The sequence below is a fragment of the Podarcis melisellensis genome (genome assembly GCF_964234715.1).
Source record: "Podarcis melisellensis genome assembly, chromosome: 1".
NCBI lineage: Eukaryota > Metazoa > Chordata > Lepidosauria > Squamata > Lacertidae > Podarcis > Podarcis melisellensis.
The window spans coordinates 27,412,386-27,429,466 of record NC_138528.1 but is presented as its reverse complement, the minus strand read 5'-3'; the positions used below and the strand labels follow the sequence as shown (position 1 = coordinate 27,429,466).

General features: G+C 43.6%; 2 long non-coding RNA genes across 2 annotated transcripts in view; one reads left to right on the top strand and one right to left on the bottom strand.

Moving 5' to 3' along the window:
* LOC309373234 overlaps positions 1-16,539 on the bottom strand; it is a 29,943-nt gene extending 13,404 nt beyond the window's left edge. Inside the window, exon 1 of the long non-coding RNA XR_014169883.1 lies at positions 16,418-16,539. This is a non-coding gene — a long non-coding RNA (uncharacterized lncRNA). The remainder of the gene's footprint in view (positions 1-16,417) is intronic.
* On the top strand, positions 9,605-12,504 carry LOC309373437. Its single transcript, XR_014170023.1, has 2 exons — positions 9,605-9,666; positions 12,070-12,504. It is a non-coding gene; the product is annotated as an uncharacterized lncRNA (long non-coding RNA).
* Positions 16,540-17,081: the final 542 nt, after the last annotated feature.

Genomic DNA, 17,081 nt, shown 5'->3' with positions numbered 1-17,081 from the left:
ACACTATTAGTTTAGCTAATAACCCTGAACATATATAAAATAAGTGTGAGTGCATTTTTATTATTAATTATTATTATTATTATTATTATTATTTTATTATTTAATATATAAAACAGTTAAAACAAGTGCATTTATGAAAACAATGTTTAAAAACCTATAGAGAGAGAGAGATGATAGATAGATAGATAGATGATAGATAGAGATGATAGATAGATGATAGATAGATAGATAGATAGATAGATAGATAGATAGATAGATATAGATAGATAGATGATAGATAGCCTTAAAACAACAACATATACATAAGCTCAATCAGAGGCTGGATCTAGACACATAAAAAATGTGATTCAGTTAAACACACTGTAAACTTCATAAAGGGAAATCCTGTTGGCAAAAGACAAGACTCCACAGAGCATTGTATCACAGTGTTATAACTCATATAAAATGTTTTTTTCTTCACTAATGTAGCTGAGTCCCAAATCTGAATGACCGCTCCCCGCTTAAAACGGGGGGCGCCCTTTGCGTGGACGCGTGCAGCCCCTAGACCTGGAGCGGCTCCAACAGCATAGGCTAGGCTTTGCCTTCCCTCAGGTGGGATACCTGGAGGTCTCCGCCTACCTCAGTCAGTTGTCCAATCCCACCTGGGGGAAGAGTTGCCAAGGAGACCAGGCCAGGTAGGGGAGGGATTACCTGCCCACACAAAGGAGGGAGGATCTTACCTGGGAATTCTCACTTGGCTCAAGAGCTTCTCCCACCCTGCCCACCCTCAGTCAATGTCTTATGTTGCAGGTTAATTTTCCTCACAGGTTTTGCAGGTTAATTTTTCTTCACAGGTATGCGGGCGCTGCTACGTTAAGGTCGCTGTTAAAGGGCCGGAAAGGAATTTCCCTGCATTGGCAGGTTTTGCCTTTCCCGTAGCAAAACATCACAACTTTGGCGGTATCAGGCCTTGGGCGGAATCCTTTTGTCCATCTTCCTCTTTGCGGCGGCGATACCAGGGTTCCCCGTTAAAGGGGTTTCTGAAGGGAGGCTTTGACCGTACGCCGGAAGGTCGTCATTGCTCTCCCCTGTGGCGGCGGCGTTACGGGGACGGCTATCTCTGCTTGAACATATGTTCTCCAGAGCCGGCCCATCCCCCCCCCACACACTGGATAACCCTGATGCTCCCTAGGTCCCCGGCTGGGGACTGGGGAGGGAGAACGCCCAATGCCTGAGCCAAGGTCTCCCCACATTTGAAATTTAATAAAGTTGTGGCCAATTTAATCCCATAGCACGTTGTCTTGAGTCGTTATTCCACATGACGGGGGGACCGCACAGGATCTGGGGACTCCGCCTGTCCACGCAAACAGAAACCAACAGGGATACTGTAAATATTCTTTAAGAATTGTAGCTTTATTCTGTATTTCAAGTGTGATTTATTTATTTATTTTGCAGAAACAAATGCTCTAAATTGGAGTAAATCTAGGCAGTCTCCAAGCAAAGAAAACACTTGCTTTTTTTTTAATTCTGTGGGATGGTAACTCTGAAGTGTATAAATATCCTATCTGCACAAGACAGAAAACAGAGTCTCTCTCTTGCTCTGCAAGATTATCCATCTCATTTGGGAGCAGAGTTCAGGATATCTAGGTTTTAAACTCCAGGTCCTGCACTTTGTGAATATGGTCAAATCATATAATCCCTTGGTGTCTCCATCTGTAAGATGGAGATAATAAATTTCTGCACAACACAGGTTTGATTTCAGCCGGGCAGCTGGAGCCTATGAATTGACTGTATGTGCTGTAGAACAGTCAGTGGTGTCAGCAAGCCTCATTCCTGGCTTGTGAATGAGGACTGGCTAGGTCTTGGCTGCTTGCAAAGAAACACCCATCCACTTTGTTACTCTTGTATTTAACAGATGCATACATAACCGAGTTTCTCTGGCTTGTCCAGGACAGAAGAGAAAGATGGAAACCCATGCTATCCACATCCATGACCGAATGAGACAGCCATGAAAGCAGTGTGCTCATTGGCCAGATATTGCATACAAAAATGTGCATAGTAGGAGGAATTTGCATTAAAATGCTGATAATTTTGTATTTAAAAAAAAAACCCACAGTGGAAATGTAGAAAAACAAGAAAACAAAATCAGCACAGTATATCCCTACTAACCAATGAGCAAATTTGTTTGGGAGATATTATGGACACAGCCTGTTGCAATACTTTCTGTTGCTATCTCTCTTTTTATGGAAGGCAATGGCATAATTACTAGACAACAGTATGGGACTAGATAGCAGAATGAAATGGACCTGTGTGATTGCATCAGTCTTCGTAGTGTTTTGTCAGTGACAGGCCCAAAGGAGCAGCTCTGAAACGACGGCTTTTGCTTGGCAAAAGATAACGCTGACAAATCCAGGGAGAAAGTAAAATAAACCCATGAGAACTATTCTGAGCTTGCAATACAAACAGAATTGACCTTCCTAGTGTAATGCGCCCTGATATCTTGCATGTTCATTTGGCACTGTTGTAGCTTGGCTTAGACCTCTCACAATGAACAGCCATAACCAGTTCAAGGCTTGATCAATGTCTGTGAAGCTCCTGCTAGTACTGCCACCGCATTATCTTTGGCTGCTGCAAAGCTCCTAATAGCAACAAGATTCTCTTCTCTTCTAGTTGGGCTCGCCTCATTTCATAGGTTCCTGCAGAGGAGCCACTGAAGGAAAGCTGTTCTTTATTATTGTACCTGTTCAATGCAATCCCTTTCAAGCAGGACAGCCAAGGCTTGACCGGAAAGGCGCAGCTATGTAGAGCAAGGATACACTTTTCCTAGACTTCTGCCAGCGTGTCCCGGATCTCCCTGGTTAGGGCAGGATGTCTGCAGTCATTTTGGGTCTTCTAACAAGAAGATCATGTCATGGTTGCCAAACTCCAGAATAAAAAAGCCACCGGAGCAATTTTGGCTGGTTTGAACATAGACGGCTTTGCTTTTTCTTTCTTTTTTTTTAAGCGCCACTTAGAACATTTTCCTTATTTCCAAGCCAGCAGCCAGCATAGCAGGACAAATTTGCTTTTACCTGATATGGTTATGAATGGTTTTATAATAATGTTCCACCATAGATCTGCAAATCTGGTTTGTTTCTGAGCATTTTTGCTGGTTTGGGTGGAAGAGGTGCCATCACAAAGATGAGGGAAAATAAAAGGCTGTATTTGGAGAGAGTCTTGGGCACAACCCAGGAACTGCACAAGGAAATGGCATGGTGCTCCCGTGCTTTGGAGCTACATTGGTGCCCTTATGCAGTGCTTTTTTTCTGGGGGGGACGCAGGGGGACACATACCCCTTAACATTTTGTGAATCTAGGTTCGGCCTCATTGAGAGGCAGAATTTCAATGAGTAGGAAAATGAGAGTACCCCTAAACATTTTTTTAGAAGAAGAAAAGCATTGCCCTTATGTACACATTACTCCAATCCCCAGTTTAATCTCAGACTCAGTGGGGTTTTTTTCTGGGGGGACACAGGGGTACGCATACGCAGTCCAATCTGGGCATCTGGCATAGATGATTTAAAAATAATCTTAACGGTAAATAAATTTAATCCTTTTAAAAAAACCCACCCCTTTTTACTACAGCTGTGGCTGACACCATATTTTTAAAAAACAAAAACTTTGTGTTCAATAAATTCTTTTGAAACCCATTTTGAATGAAAGATGTTATAGAATCCAGCGTTCTGCAGTGAAGCATAGTAATACACTTCCTGAATGCCTAAAACATCTTTGATATAAATGACTGAACAATAAGGAAGTCATGAGAACCAAAGATGTGTGGGCACTCAGAAATTTGAGGAATGAAATAATGCTCCACTTTCTCTGCTTAGTCTGATGGATGACTGTACGTCCTGAACATTTCTGCACAGAACGATGGAGAATATGGAAAATTCATTTCAAAAAAACGCATCATTTACTCCAAATATTCACTTAGCATGCAAAGAGTGTGCCCAAATGGGACATAATGTTTCTTTTATTTATGGCAGAATATAACTACGTACACTTCAGTAAAAAGGGCACCAGTTATAAGCAGTCCCATTCAGAAATTCCTTACAAATGATGGATCACGAGTTCAGTCTTCTTTTCCTCCTTTCTCGGTCAAGGGAAGCACATTGTGTCAGAACTTGTGTTTGCAGCTTCCAGTAATATTTGCATACAGATTTTAAGTAACAATAATACTGTATGCATTACAAATTCTGAGCATTGGTTTGGTATCTCAAGAAGTTAGAATTGCTGCATAAAATTGGTATGTTTCTATGGCTTGGATAGCTGAAGCTGGACCATAGAGACTAATGTTACTCAGAGTTGTTCCAATGGTGAAAACAGTTTTCATAGTTGAACAGATAATATTTATAGCAATGCATTATATATATAAGAGACAGGGTTGCCAAACTTTTTGCACAGATGAGCACATCTGGAATTTTGAAAAAAAGCTGTGGGTGCCAGTCACAAAGCGGACAATGTGGTGTCTTTACTGAGCACAAAATGGATGCACTGGGCAGAAAACAGATATGTGTCCTCCATCAGCCACCTCATCAATGTGGGGAAAGGCAGCTTGTGTCTTATGTCTTGCATGTGGGCATCCCAAAGACATCTGGCTACTTTGAGAACTGGATGTGGGATAAGATGGGCCTTTGGTCTGATGAAGTTCTTACGTTCCTATGTCCAGCAACCAAGATGGATGTATTCCCCTTATTCTCAGTGTAGGTCATCCTTCAATGCAATCAAAACTGTCTCAGCCCCAGAAACAGCCCCAAAAAGGACCTAAACAAGCCACATCATGCAGGAAAACTTTGAGTTAGGATATCACCCCTTGCTATCTTTGCGTACAATAAGATAATTCAATAATTTGTTTGGGTGTTTTCATTTGTTTTTGCTCTTTTCTGGCATAGAATAGCTGCCTTATATCCTCTAGTCATGGTAGCCTTATTTCATACAAATTAAAATGTGTCTCAAACATGAAAGGCAGGATTTCTGCAGCTAAGTGTGGCTTCCTTCCCCCTCCCCCAGAAAAGCACAATGAAATATGCACTTCATCACTCTGTTGAACGAGGTCTTACAGAAGGTTGTTGAGGGGTTTTTTCTTGCTGACACCCAATAACCCATCAAAATGTGAGGCATAAATTCATCAGCATATAAATGAAAGGATCTAAGACTTACTTGGGCGCAATAGCTGAATCCTTTTTAAAGATTTCCATTATTTCTAGTATTATTGTTTATCAAAAATAAAGCTATTTTCGACTATGATTTACTGAGCATTTATTCTCAGATTTATTTGGAATAGGATGGATTTCCATTTTTATACCTTTCTCTAAGATCAGGGTAACAAATAAATGCACTATCCTGTAAGAAAATTTGAGGACTCATTAACTGAGGCTTGTTGTCCCTTGCAGTATTTTTCTTTTTTAATTCAATGGGGGAGTTTAAACTCTCCCTTGACTTGGTTTAAGTTTCCTTACCAGAAGCTTCTTCTCATCTGAATCTGAAGTGGTGCCCAGGGTCTGCGGTACACACTGCTAGAAAAAGCTCCAGATTTAAGCTGCTAGAGAGTCCATGAGTATCTGGTTGTCAGGATGTAAATTTCAAAATAAATTAAAAGCAACCAACACAGCTTCTTCTAATTCTACCTGTCCCCAACCTGGTACCTTTGAGGTGTTGTTGGCTTACAACTCCCTTCATCCTTGTCCACTGCCATGCTGATGGGGATTGTAGTCCCAAAATATGGAGAGCACTAAGATGGTGAAGGCTGGCCTAGAGTCAAACACCAAAGGGGTCATTCCAGAGTACTTAACTGTGTGATAAGAATAACAAATAGAAGCTTCTGTGATTTTCCTCATTCTCATACTTAAACTGCCTTTCAGTGAGTAGAAAGGTCACTGAGATGCAAAGACTGCATTCCGGTTTATTGTGTTAGCTTTAATAGTTGTAATGCTAGCACTTCTGTCCCAATTTTTAATGTTCCTTTTACACTGTGGCACCACTATGTCGCACTAAATTTCAAATAGGAGGAAAGAACTGTCTGCTGGGATACCACATTTGTCACACGAGTGGCAGTGATCATGAAAATTGTGGGAAACTTTACAGTGCAAAGCTATATACGGGCAATTGTAAATCTACTTCTTACTTTTTGGAGCAATAATTTTGCAAACGATGGAAGCCAATCTCAATTACTGAGTTTGTTTTAGCTCCTTTGAATATAAACTGATTTTATGTTAGCCTTGTAGTTTGTTACACACGTGTGTGTGTGTGTGTGTGTGACATATCTCCAAGGTTTCAAATGAATGAACTTTTCCTTAAGAGTGTTTTACACAAGTTATTCCATAAGTGCTTCCATGATATATGATTATAATAAGGGTTTAAAAAGAAATATTTCTAGTGATATTGTTGTGCTATGTGCTTTCTTCCAAAATTCCATGCATAAACCCCCCTCCCCACCCACCCCAAAATACTTGACGTGCAATTAGACAAGGAGATCTTTGACCTTTCTCAGACTTCCAACTTTTGAGAAACAACTTTCTTTCTTTTGTGACATTCCTGTAAGTCAAACTGATTAAATGTCGCTCAAAAGCCCATTCTCAGATTGCTCAGCAGGGCAAAGCCAGAAGACCAGAGCCCAGTGAGAGGTCTTGATCTTGTGGACAGTGTGTTCTTTCAATACCTTCCCATCTTTTCGCTCTTTTTGATCCCAAAGGCTCAGGTTATTTCATAGAGTTCATGAACCTGACATGGAAAATCTGACCTTTGTGAAAATAAATCTTTGATCTGTCCTGAGCTATAGATGTTGGTTTCCCCCCATTTTTCTTCCCTGAAGTCTGAAATGCTTTGCAAATGTTCAACACTGGTAGGAAAATAAGCAAAGGCAGTTCTGCCATGGGGGTGGCCTTTACAGCATTCTAGCTGGACACGACTAAACAACAACAACAAGCTAAGGGTTTGCCAATTCAGGAGCCCATTCGAATCATAGAATTGTAGAGTCGGAAGGGACCCCAAAATTATCTAGTCCAACCTGCTGCAATGTAGGAATCTCAACTAAAGTATCCAGGACAGAAGGCCATGCAACCTCTGCTTAAAAACCTCCAAGGTAGGAGAGACTGATGCAGAGCACTGAGGCTCCTCCTCCTGGCCAGTCTAACACCTTCCCCTTTGTCCATACTGCACCTCTTCTCATTTTAAGATCAACTGCTACTTTAGACAGTTTTATATAATGCCAGGGTATATTGATCCCGCATTGGGTGATCTATTCTAAAGGTAAGGTAAAAGTAAAGGTAAAGGACCCCTGGACGGTTAAGTCCAGTCAAAGGCGACTATGGGGTTGCGGCGCTCATCTCGCTTTCAGCCAAGGGAGCCGGCGTTTGTCCACAGACAGTTTTCCGGGTCATGTGGCCAGCATAACTAAACTGCTACTGGCACACGGAGAACCATGACCAGTGCCAGAGCGCACGGAATTGCCATTTACCTTCCCGCCGCAGCAGTACCTATTTATCTACTTGCACTGGCATGCTTTTGAACTGTTAGGTTGGCAGGAGCTGGGACAGAGCAACGGGAGCTCACCCCATTGCAGGCATTCGAACCGCTGATCTTCTGATCAGCAAGCCCAAGAGGCTCAGTGATCTACTCTAATAATGTACTGGGACCTTAAGCTTGCAGATCAGATTGCCTGATGCAAGCTCAATATCGGGGTTGAGGCTTGGTTTGGGCACAGAAACTGCTTTTGTCACCCTGTATGATGACCTCTGTCGGGAGAGAGACAGGGGAAAGTTGTCCCTGTTAATTCTCCTCAATCTCTCAGCAGCTTTCAATGCCATTGATCATGCCATGCTTCTGGAGTGGCTGTCCAAGTTAGGGGTGGGTGGCATTGCACCGTGGTGGATAAAGCCCTACTTGATGGTCACTTCCAGAGGTGGATGCTTGGGGAGTGCTCTTTGGCCCCATGCAGCCTCTAATGTGTGGTTCTTTGGGGTTTGATGTTATCCTCCATGCTGTTTAGCATCTGCATGAAACTGCTGAGTGGGGTCATCCAGAGTTTTAGAATACAGGCAATGACCATTTTGCACGGTGGTTCCATTCCCGGCCCCTGCACACATTGGCTAAGCATGTCACACCCTGTTCCATCCTGCCTTACCCCCATTCCACCCCACTGGAAGCAGACCAGAACAGGGGGTGCAATTTGCATGGGCCTACAATCTTAAGTCTGACCAAACTGCGGGAGGCAGTGGAAGACAGAAGTGCCTGGCGTGCTCTGGTCCATGGGGTCACGAAGAGTCGGACACGACTAAATGACTAAACAAGAACACAATCTTAAGGAGGTCTACTCTGAGTCCCCCTGGCAGAGGCAAAGAAGGACATTTCCCATCTGGCCTGGACATATTATCAGCTTTTCACAGCCCTGGCTGGAAACCAGGGCCACACTGCCATCATTTCCTGCTTGCTTTAGATAAGTGCACGAGTGGCTAGGCTTGCTACTTGTTGCATTTTTGCATGCCCTACTGCTAGCCCTGGGGTTAATTCACATATTTATGAACTGAGTTTCTGCTGAATAGCTGCAGAACTGAGTGAACATGAAATCTGTTTGTCCCTTGAATGATCCAGCTCAAACGAAGATTCCAAACTAATTCACAATAAAGCAAGTTCATTTTCATGGACTGGGCATCATCATGCACTCTCTTGTGCATGCTCAATTTGTTTGCTTGAACATTCCACCTGGATTGGCAAAAGTGGCTATACAGATTGAAAATAAGGGCAGTTTTGTGACCGTGTGATTTGGTTTGGGGTCTTACTCCAGTGGTTTTCTAAGGCCAAGCATTGTCCACCAGACAAAATACTGGTTCTTCTTTCCACTAGATCAGAGGTTGGCTTAACCGGCCCATGAGCCACCACCGAACAATGTTGCCTGCTTGGCAAGTCCCCATGCGCTGCACAGTGCGGCATGGGGACTCTCTTCCATGGCTCCAGAAATCACTTCTGTGCATGCCCAGACGCCGAAAATCGCTTCTGCGCAGGTGCGATTTTCGGCATCTGGGCATGCGCAGAAGCGATTTCCAGCGTCGCACTGCACTGGTCCGACCCACAGAAGATCTCCGCAGAAGTGATCCGGCCCATGCCCAATAAGCCTTGCCGACCCCTGCCCTAGATGTTCAAATTAAAACTACTAGGGATGTGTTGACCTTACTTATGCCTGAACGTTCTGATTCAGATTCTGTCAAAAGGACTGATTTTACAATTGCCTATTAACTTCTGCAACCAGAAACATAAAGTTATATCACTTCCTTTTAGCATTATAGCTCTATGGGTGCCCCCAAAGCATTACAGAAATCCAAAAACCTGATGAAAATAGGGTTCCAATGTCCCATTAGCAATTTTAGATAAGCCAGAATTTTTTAGATAAGCCTTATGGAATGGTCAGCCTCCAGATGCTCTTTCTGTGAGGCCATGTGTTCATCTTGCTAATATGTTACGGAAGCAGAACCTTTGGTCAAAGGGAGAGGGAATACTATGTTGTTTTCTAATCCTTTGTTTGCGGCATCACACAACGGTATCCACAGCAACAAAGTATGATGTGATACTGAAAGGAATGTGACTGTTGCGCCAGCTGCTGATGAACCCATAAGGAACACACAAAAAATCCTCTTTTGTTACACAAACACCCAAGGTAATGACGTACAAATAAACAAAGAGCTGGAATGCAACAACATATACCAAAAAATAGGATTTTAATTTTTTTACCAAAGAAATATTACACTCAGCTTGCAGAGTGGCTTGCGTATACAGTGTTACCTTGGGTTACAGACGCTTCAGGTTACAGTCCTTCAGGTTAGAGACTCTGCTAACTCAGAAATAGTACCTCAGGTTAGGAACTTTGCTTCAGGATGAGAACATAAATCGTGCGGCAGCAGCAGGAGGCCCCATTAACTAAAGTGGTACCTCAGGTTAAGAACAGTTTCAGGTTAAGAACGGACCTCCAGAACGAATTAATTTCTTAACCCAGGGTACCACTGTAGTGGTCTCCCATTTACCAGACCTTCTTAGCTTCTTCTGCAGCAACACTGCATCACATGCCTTCATTCTGGAGGCTGATGTTACCCAGAGGTGTCAGCATGCGCTCCAACTGGGAATGTGAAATACACCGGGGAAGTGAATGCGCCAAACCCACAATGGCTATATTGAGTCTCCAGGGTGTGCCCATGGAAGCCGTATACAACTTGGTCTTTGTTTGGCTAAAGCTAGTTTGCAGGGATGGATGGATATGATGTTTTACTTTATTTCTGTCATGCATGTATTTTGGCAGCGTGGGAGATGTAAAGCTTTAAGTGACGCTCTGAGCTTAAACTTACAGTAAATAAGCAGGTCATTATTGAACAAGTCTCAGAAGTTCTATTGTCCGTTCTTCGCTGACTTATGGTGTCGTTTGAAACTGATCAACCTTACCAAGCACATTCTACGTGCCTCTATTTTTCCAGCTGGAAAAATAATTGCATTTTTTTTAAAAAATGATTATTTTTGCTTCAGTTTCGTGAGCCGTGCTATTTATAAACTGCACAGACTCATGCTCACAACCACACTGCTCTTATTTAGGGGATCAGATGTACCATTTCGGCACCACAGGCGCCTGAAAGATACAGGTCCCCTACATATTCACAAGGCTAACATACAGGAACACAGTAAACTCACACCCGCAAGGATTCATGTTCCACCCTGAACATAGAGCCTTCACACACATATACCCAGAAGTGGGGACGCTGCTTCCATGTGATGTGACTCCATACCCCTGGGAAGTATGCATGAATATTGTAGCATTATTGTAGCAATGTGTCTTAAATCATTAATCTTCCCCACCCTCCAAGCCAGATGACAACCTGACCAGTGCCATCCAGGTGGAAGGACCAAGTAACTGCATACAAAGCATGACTGCAACCTTAGTTTTATCAAATGCTTCTTGGGGTTCTTTATTTTTCCATTATCTCCTGGGTGCTCATTAAGTTCCAGATTTGGATCAGTCATACAGACTCCTCCCAATAGGTAACTTCCCTATTCACTTCATCTTCTCAGAGCACTGAATTTATTTCCAATGAATATACTGCATCTTATTGTGCTGACTTGGGTACTGACAATAACTTAAAGCTAATGAATGAAACTCTTTTATTTCCCCCCTCCCTTACTCAGGAGCTCTTCCTTGATTCACAGATCATTGCCAGCATTGTTCTGCCAAACCTAACTCTAGTTTATTAGTTAAATCACTTCAATTCATTGAAACCTGAAGATGCTTCGGTTTTCATTTACATGGAGACATTGTCAGCGGCAGCAATCAGGTGATGTTTTTGCTCTGAAAATTGTTGGGGCATTTCATGGATAGCATCAGATGAGTTTCAGCTTTCTACTGATGAACTCCATTGCCCAATACGCATCAACTTATTTCTCCTAAAATATAAAAGACCTTTGAGTTAACCATTCTTCCCTTCCTCGGGGGAAAACACATTTCCATTTCTCAGTGGGTACTGAGAATAGGTATTCCAACAAGCCTGGATCTCAGTTATAGACATTACTTTAATTGCTAAAGCCAGCATTTTATAATAGCATATTTCCTGTACAGGAAAAATGTGGCTGGAACATTAAGCAGTACCCATGAACCCTAGAAAACATTGAAAACTTTGTCCTCTTTTTCAAGGATTTCTCAAGTAGCCATATACTGAGTAGTGGGTTCATTTGGACCACTCCTGCTATCTCAGACTAGCAGGCATTCTCCACTCCTGCTATCTCAGACTATCAGGCAAAGACCCTTTTTGGAGAGGCCAAGGATTGAAGCTGAGACCATCTACCTACCTCTTCACTGACCTATGCAGTCTTCAGAAACTGCTTCTGCTTTTAAAATAAAATAAAATGTCAGCGAAAGGTTGCATGCAGTAGCATGGCACTGTTTGGTCTGCCTCTTAAAATAATCATTTCCACATTTCTGTACCTTATTATGTGCAACCTTGAAAACCTTTGCCATATCTCTTCAAACCCATCAGTTATTTTTATGTCTGAAAAACATTTAAACCCTGTTTCTCCCATATAGCCAGCCTTTCAAGGGAAACCAGAGGAGAAGGCAGATCTATGAAATGTACAAGCTGTTTCTATGCCCTGCAAGACAGGCTGGTGCATTTTGTGATATCATCCAAGAATCTGTGTATGAGCAGGACTGACTTATGTAACTACCATTGCCATTTTAACAGAGCTATCAAGGGATGCCTGGACAGATGTTGTAAATAAGCAGATTACATCACCAAGGAGTGTATTCTCGAAGCTTAACTGTTTACACAGCGGCCACGACTTCCAGGAACACGGTTAATGAAATGCAGTGAGATGTGGCAAGTTACGTGTGTGTGACAGCAATGGAGCAGGGCACAGGACTCGACATGCAACACCAGTCCTTTATAGCAAACAACTCTACCTCATTGTACTGTACAGGAAGCTCTACTGAGCAGAAAATAAAGGAAGCATTTTGTATTCACGGTGCCTTCCTCATAAGAGCACAACTTGGGAAGGCAGCTTAGTGTCCTCTTAGATGAAAGTCACTGGGATATTAGAACCCAGATAGGTGCAGCTAAAGCCAACTTTTGCCAACCCAAAATGCCCTCTTTTGAGTCATTCGCATGCTATTATCACTGGGGTATGGTTTTCAAATGACATTTCAAGGAACTCTGGGTTTCCTTCAAAGCTTTTCAATGGTTTCTTACACAGAAGATCAGTAACAGCTGACAAGCTGCCCAAAGTCTCTTACTGACAGAAACATCCCCACTGAGATGTGGAGATGCACAGAGGCTTACGCTGGGGTTTGTCCGATGGTAAATTTTCAATTCACGCCAGACAGTGGTGAAAACATGAGATGTGTGCAAATAAACTTATCATGTGTGAAAACCACACAACAGCAGCAGGGAGAGGGGGGATTTTTTTGTTGTGCAAGCAGACATCCTTGCACTAACTCAATAGGTTGCTTGGCACTGCATTGGATACAACCACTGGCCTTCCAACAGCAGCGTCACTCTTGCGTACTGGGATGGCGAGGGGGCTGGGTGGCCCCTCCTGCTGGGGATCCCCTGCCAGGCAGAGCAGTCAGTGCCAGGCTACATGCCCTTAGAGAGTGGTCCATTCAATGGCATGTTGCCAAGAACCCCCCTGCCTTAGCCTGAAGGCAGAATAACTGACCACTGCATGGGGCAGAGGGGTTAGTGAATTCAGAACCAGCTGCTGACTGCTCATGACTCTCAAGTGATACCAGAAAGTGAAAGGATGAAAGCAGTTGTGTGGAAGAAGAGAAGGAACTAAGAGAAGTGGTTAGGAAGGTACCAACCCAGAAAGCAGGTCCTCAAGCAAGTGCTCTTTTATGAGCCAATGTTTTTGTTAATGCAATTAAACAGTGTTTCTATCATAATGGAGGTCCAAAATATATGTTCTGTGAGAGATCCATCACTGGATTTCCCATCGTTTTCTTTTTGCAAAGTGCCGTGCAGCAGTTGAGGTGGCTTGGGGCTAACCATTTGACCAGAGTAGTTGTAGAGAGGGAAAGAAAACCTTGCCATTTCATTTCCATAATCCGCCCCCTCTCCATGCTTTAGTTTGCCCAGGGGAACCCAGGCACCTAAATTATTTCATTCATTCTCCAGTTTGTCAAAAAGCACCTTGAGTGTTGGAGGATTTTGATTGGGAAAATGACCATGGAGGAAAGGGTTAAACACTCCCCCAAAAAATGACAGTTCTGATCCAGTTGGCAGCCCACTGTGACTGCATTTCATTAAGGAAAATAAAGCATAGTGAGATCAAACCACCCAACTGAAGTGTCATTTGGCCCATAAAAAGCAGCCTACAGCTCAGATTTCAAACCCGCTTCCAATCCAACCAAGAATTCCCATACATTTCTCAACAGAAATATTATTTCCTTGCACTTCCTACCACCACCGGCCAACTTCCCCTCTCTAGTTCACAGGAGCAGTGGTTATGTGGGGAATATATTTCTGTCAGCAACCAATTGTTTCTCTAGGAAATGAGTCAGAAAGGAAGGTTAAGGAAGCAAACTGTATCTGTGGTTTGGTGACCATTTACTGTATGTACCACATCACAAAGGTCCAATACATATGCAACGAGAGCAGCTCTAGACACACTAAACCACCATCTGACCTCATGGTGCTCCAGGAACTTCTGCAAGAAAGAACCACATTATCTGCTAAATGGTTTGGTCCTTTCTTGCCGATGGTATCAAAGCAGCATAGGATCAGACCAAGAGAAATAACTCTCATTCAGAAAGTAGCTCTCACTCAGAAAGTATTATGGAGTTGGGAAAGGTTTGGAAAAGGGCAAACAAAATGATCAAGGGTTGCAACGTTTGGGGACTTTTTAGTTTAGAGAAAGGGTGAATAAGAGGTGGCAGAAGTTTATATAATTATGCATGGCATGGAAACAGCAGATAGAAAAAGGTTTTTCTCCCTGTGACATAATAACACTAGAATTCATGGCCATCCAATGAGGTTGAATGTTGGAAGATTCAGAACTTATAAAAGAAAGCAGTTCTCCCTTTGCCGGCACGACCTCTCAGCCGGGGAGCGTGAAGGCTTTAACCCCCGACTGAGCAAAAAACCCATCCTACTGGCACGCACATGGACATACCAAAGGGATGGGGGTTTATTTGTGCACCTCAACCGGGGAGTGTAAAAACCTCCCACTTCCCAGCTGAGGGAGCCTGAATCCTTCTCCTGCCTGCATGCTGGCAGGAGAAGGATTGGGGCTACCTCAGCTGGGGATCGGGAGCAGTTTAATGGAGCCTATGGCGGGGCAGGGACTCCGTAAAATTGCTTGACTGAGGTGAGGGCAGCTGTGTGTTCCTCAGCCAAGCCTCTGTTTAAAGAAACAGAGGGAGGAACAAGCTATATACAACTTGAGAGCCAGTGTGGTGTAGTGGTTAAGAGAGGTAGTCTTGTAATCTGGGGAACCGGGTTCATGTCTCCGCTCCTCCACATGCAGCTGCTGGGTGACCTTGGGCCAGTCACACTTCTCGGAAGTCTCTCAGCCCCACTCACCTCACAAAGTGTTTGTTGTGGGGGAGGAAGGGAAAGGAGAATGTTAGCCGCTTTGAGACTCCTTAAAGGGAGTGAAAGGCGGGGTAACAAATCCAAACTCTGCTTCTTCTTCTCTTCTTCTCCCTCTGCGCTGGGATGAGGGGCAGACCATGATGGTGGTTTCACTCCACCATTGCTGGTATATTGCTGGTGAGACTGCCATGGCTCCTGAGTCCCTCTGCCTCCAGCGACTGGCTGAAGCTTGTTTCTCCCTCGGCCTGCTGGGCACTGGAGGGACTCACCAGCGGTGGTGGCTTCGCTAGCGACATACCGCTGAGTGAAATCACCCTTGCGGTCTGCCCATCATACTGGTCCTGGGCAATATATTGACAGTAGCGCAAGACATAAGGCAGCTCCCTATGTTCCCTACTGCAGCTCTCTGGATTTATTGGAGATTACTTTGGATCCTGAAGTGATACATTGTTTTAACCACCACACCAATGTGTGCTTTGTTTCTTCACATTGATTTCCCACATTTTGAGTTTTGGGTGATGTTAATTATTCAGTGGTGGGGAAAAGAAAATATACCCACCTTGCTTTCTGCTCACCTTTTCCCCAAACTCCTCCATCTCAACTCCATCTCCCTTTCCCAGCTGCAGTCTCTTTCTCCTCCCATTGAATACCCTTGGCCCTTGGCCCTGCCCCCCTGGGAGCTGAGTAAAATGTACTGCTGATCGCTGCATTGCTAAACCGGAATGCTGTTGGGCACAAAGAAGGGATTTCCAATACCAAGAAAGGGACTGATGATGCAGTGTGTGGAAGGAAAGCCACCAAAAGAGATACGTCATGTCAAATAACACAGGCCTCGCAGCAGCCAATGGAAGTTCTCGGTAGCGGATTATGGGTTCCCCCCCCCCCAAGCTTTGCTGATGTCATTCAGGTTCTTTAAAAAAAAATGTTGGCCATTGAAATTTCAGCAGCCTAATCTAATCTTTGTTCTAGAAATTCCATCAGCCCTCAGTCAATAGACATGATTTCCTTCTTTTTAACCAGAAGTAATAAAGGAATAGGAAGGGAGGCAGGAGGTAAAGCATGGCAGATTAAACTTTCGTGACATTCTGATCTTTGACTGGCAAGCACGCCTGTTGCCCAGCAGGCAAACCCTTGGTTCTTAGAAAAATTCTATGAAATCCCAGACCCAACCTGCCTCAGCAAGTGACTTTGCTTACTCACCGTTCAAACAACAGTTCCCGGCAGATTTATTAACCTGTCTCTTACCGGGAACCTCATCATTTAAAAAAATATTTTTATTTTATTTTATTTTATTTTAGCTTTCCTCAAATCAATGCCCTGGGAAGAGTTTATTTTACTCACCATCTTTCCTGGGATGATCTCCTCCCTTCTCTTGAGTTTCTTCTGTGCATTTTTGTCATTTATAGAGTTCCAGAACAACGTGCAGAGTGCCTTGCAATAAATACAGGCAGGCAGAGAATGGAATTCCTCGCTCAGGGGGGTTGAGAGCTCAAGGGCACAAGCAGATACAATGCAGAACAACAAGAGAGTGGAAAGCACAGGGGGACATGCCATGCCATTAGAGATGGAATGCTATTGAAAGTAGATAGCTTTTCAGAAAGGGAAACATACAGGAAAGAAAGCCCTGCCTCCATTCGGACAAAAACTGGGCATATCAGAGACAAACTAAGTGTGCCATTAAATATGTGCTTATATTTAATGTGCATGTTTTTAAAACTGCAGATAGTATCCATTGGAAGTTGAAAGGTGGATAATTATTTGACCATTTTCCTCCCCTGCTGCAGTCCTGATTAAAACCACGCTTTTGAAGCTACTACCTGCATTAGGAGGGACGCGGGTGGCGCTGTGGGTTAAACCACAGAGCCTAGGACTTGCCGATCAGAAGGTCACGGTTCGAATCCCTGCAATGGGGTGAGCTCCCGTTGCTCGGACCCTGCTCCTGCCAATCTGGTAGTTTGAAAGCACGTCAAAGTGCAAGTAGAAAAATAGGTACTGCTCCAGCAGG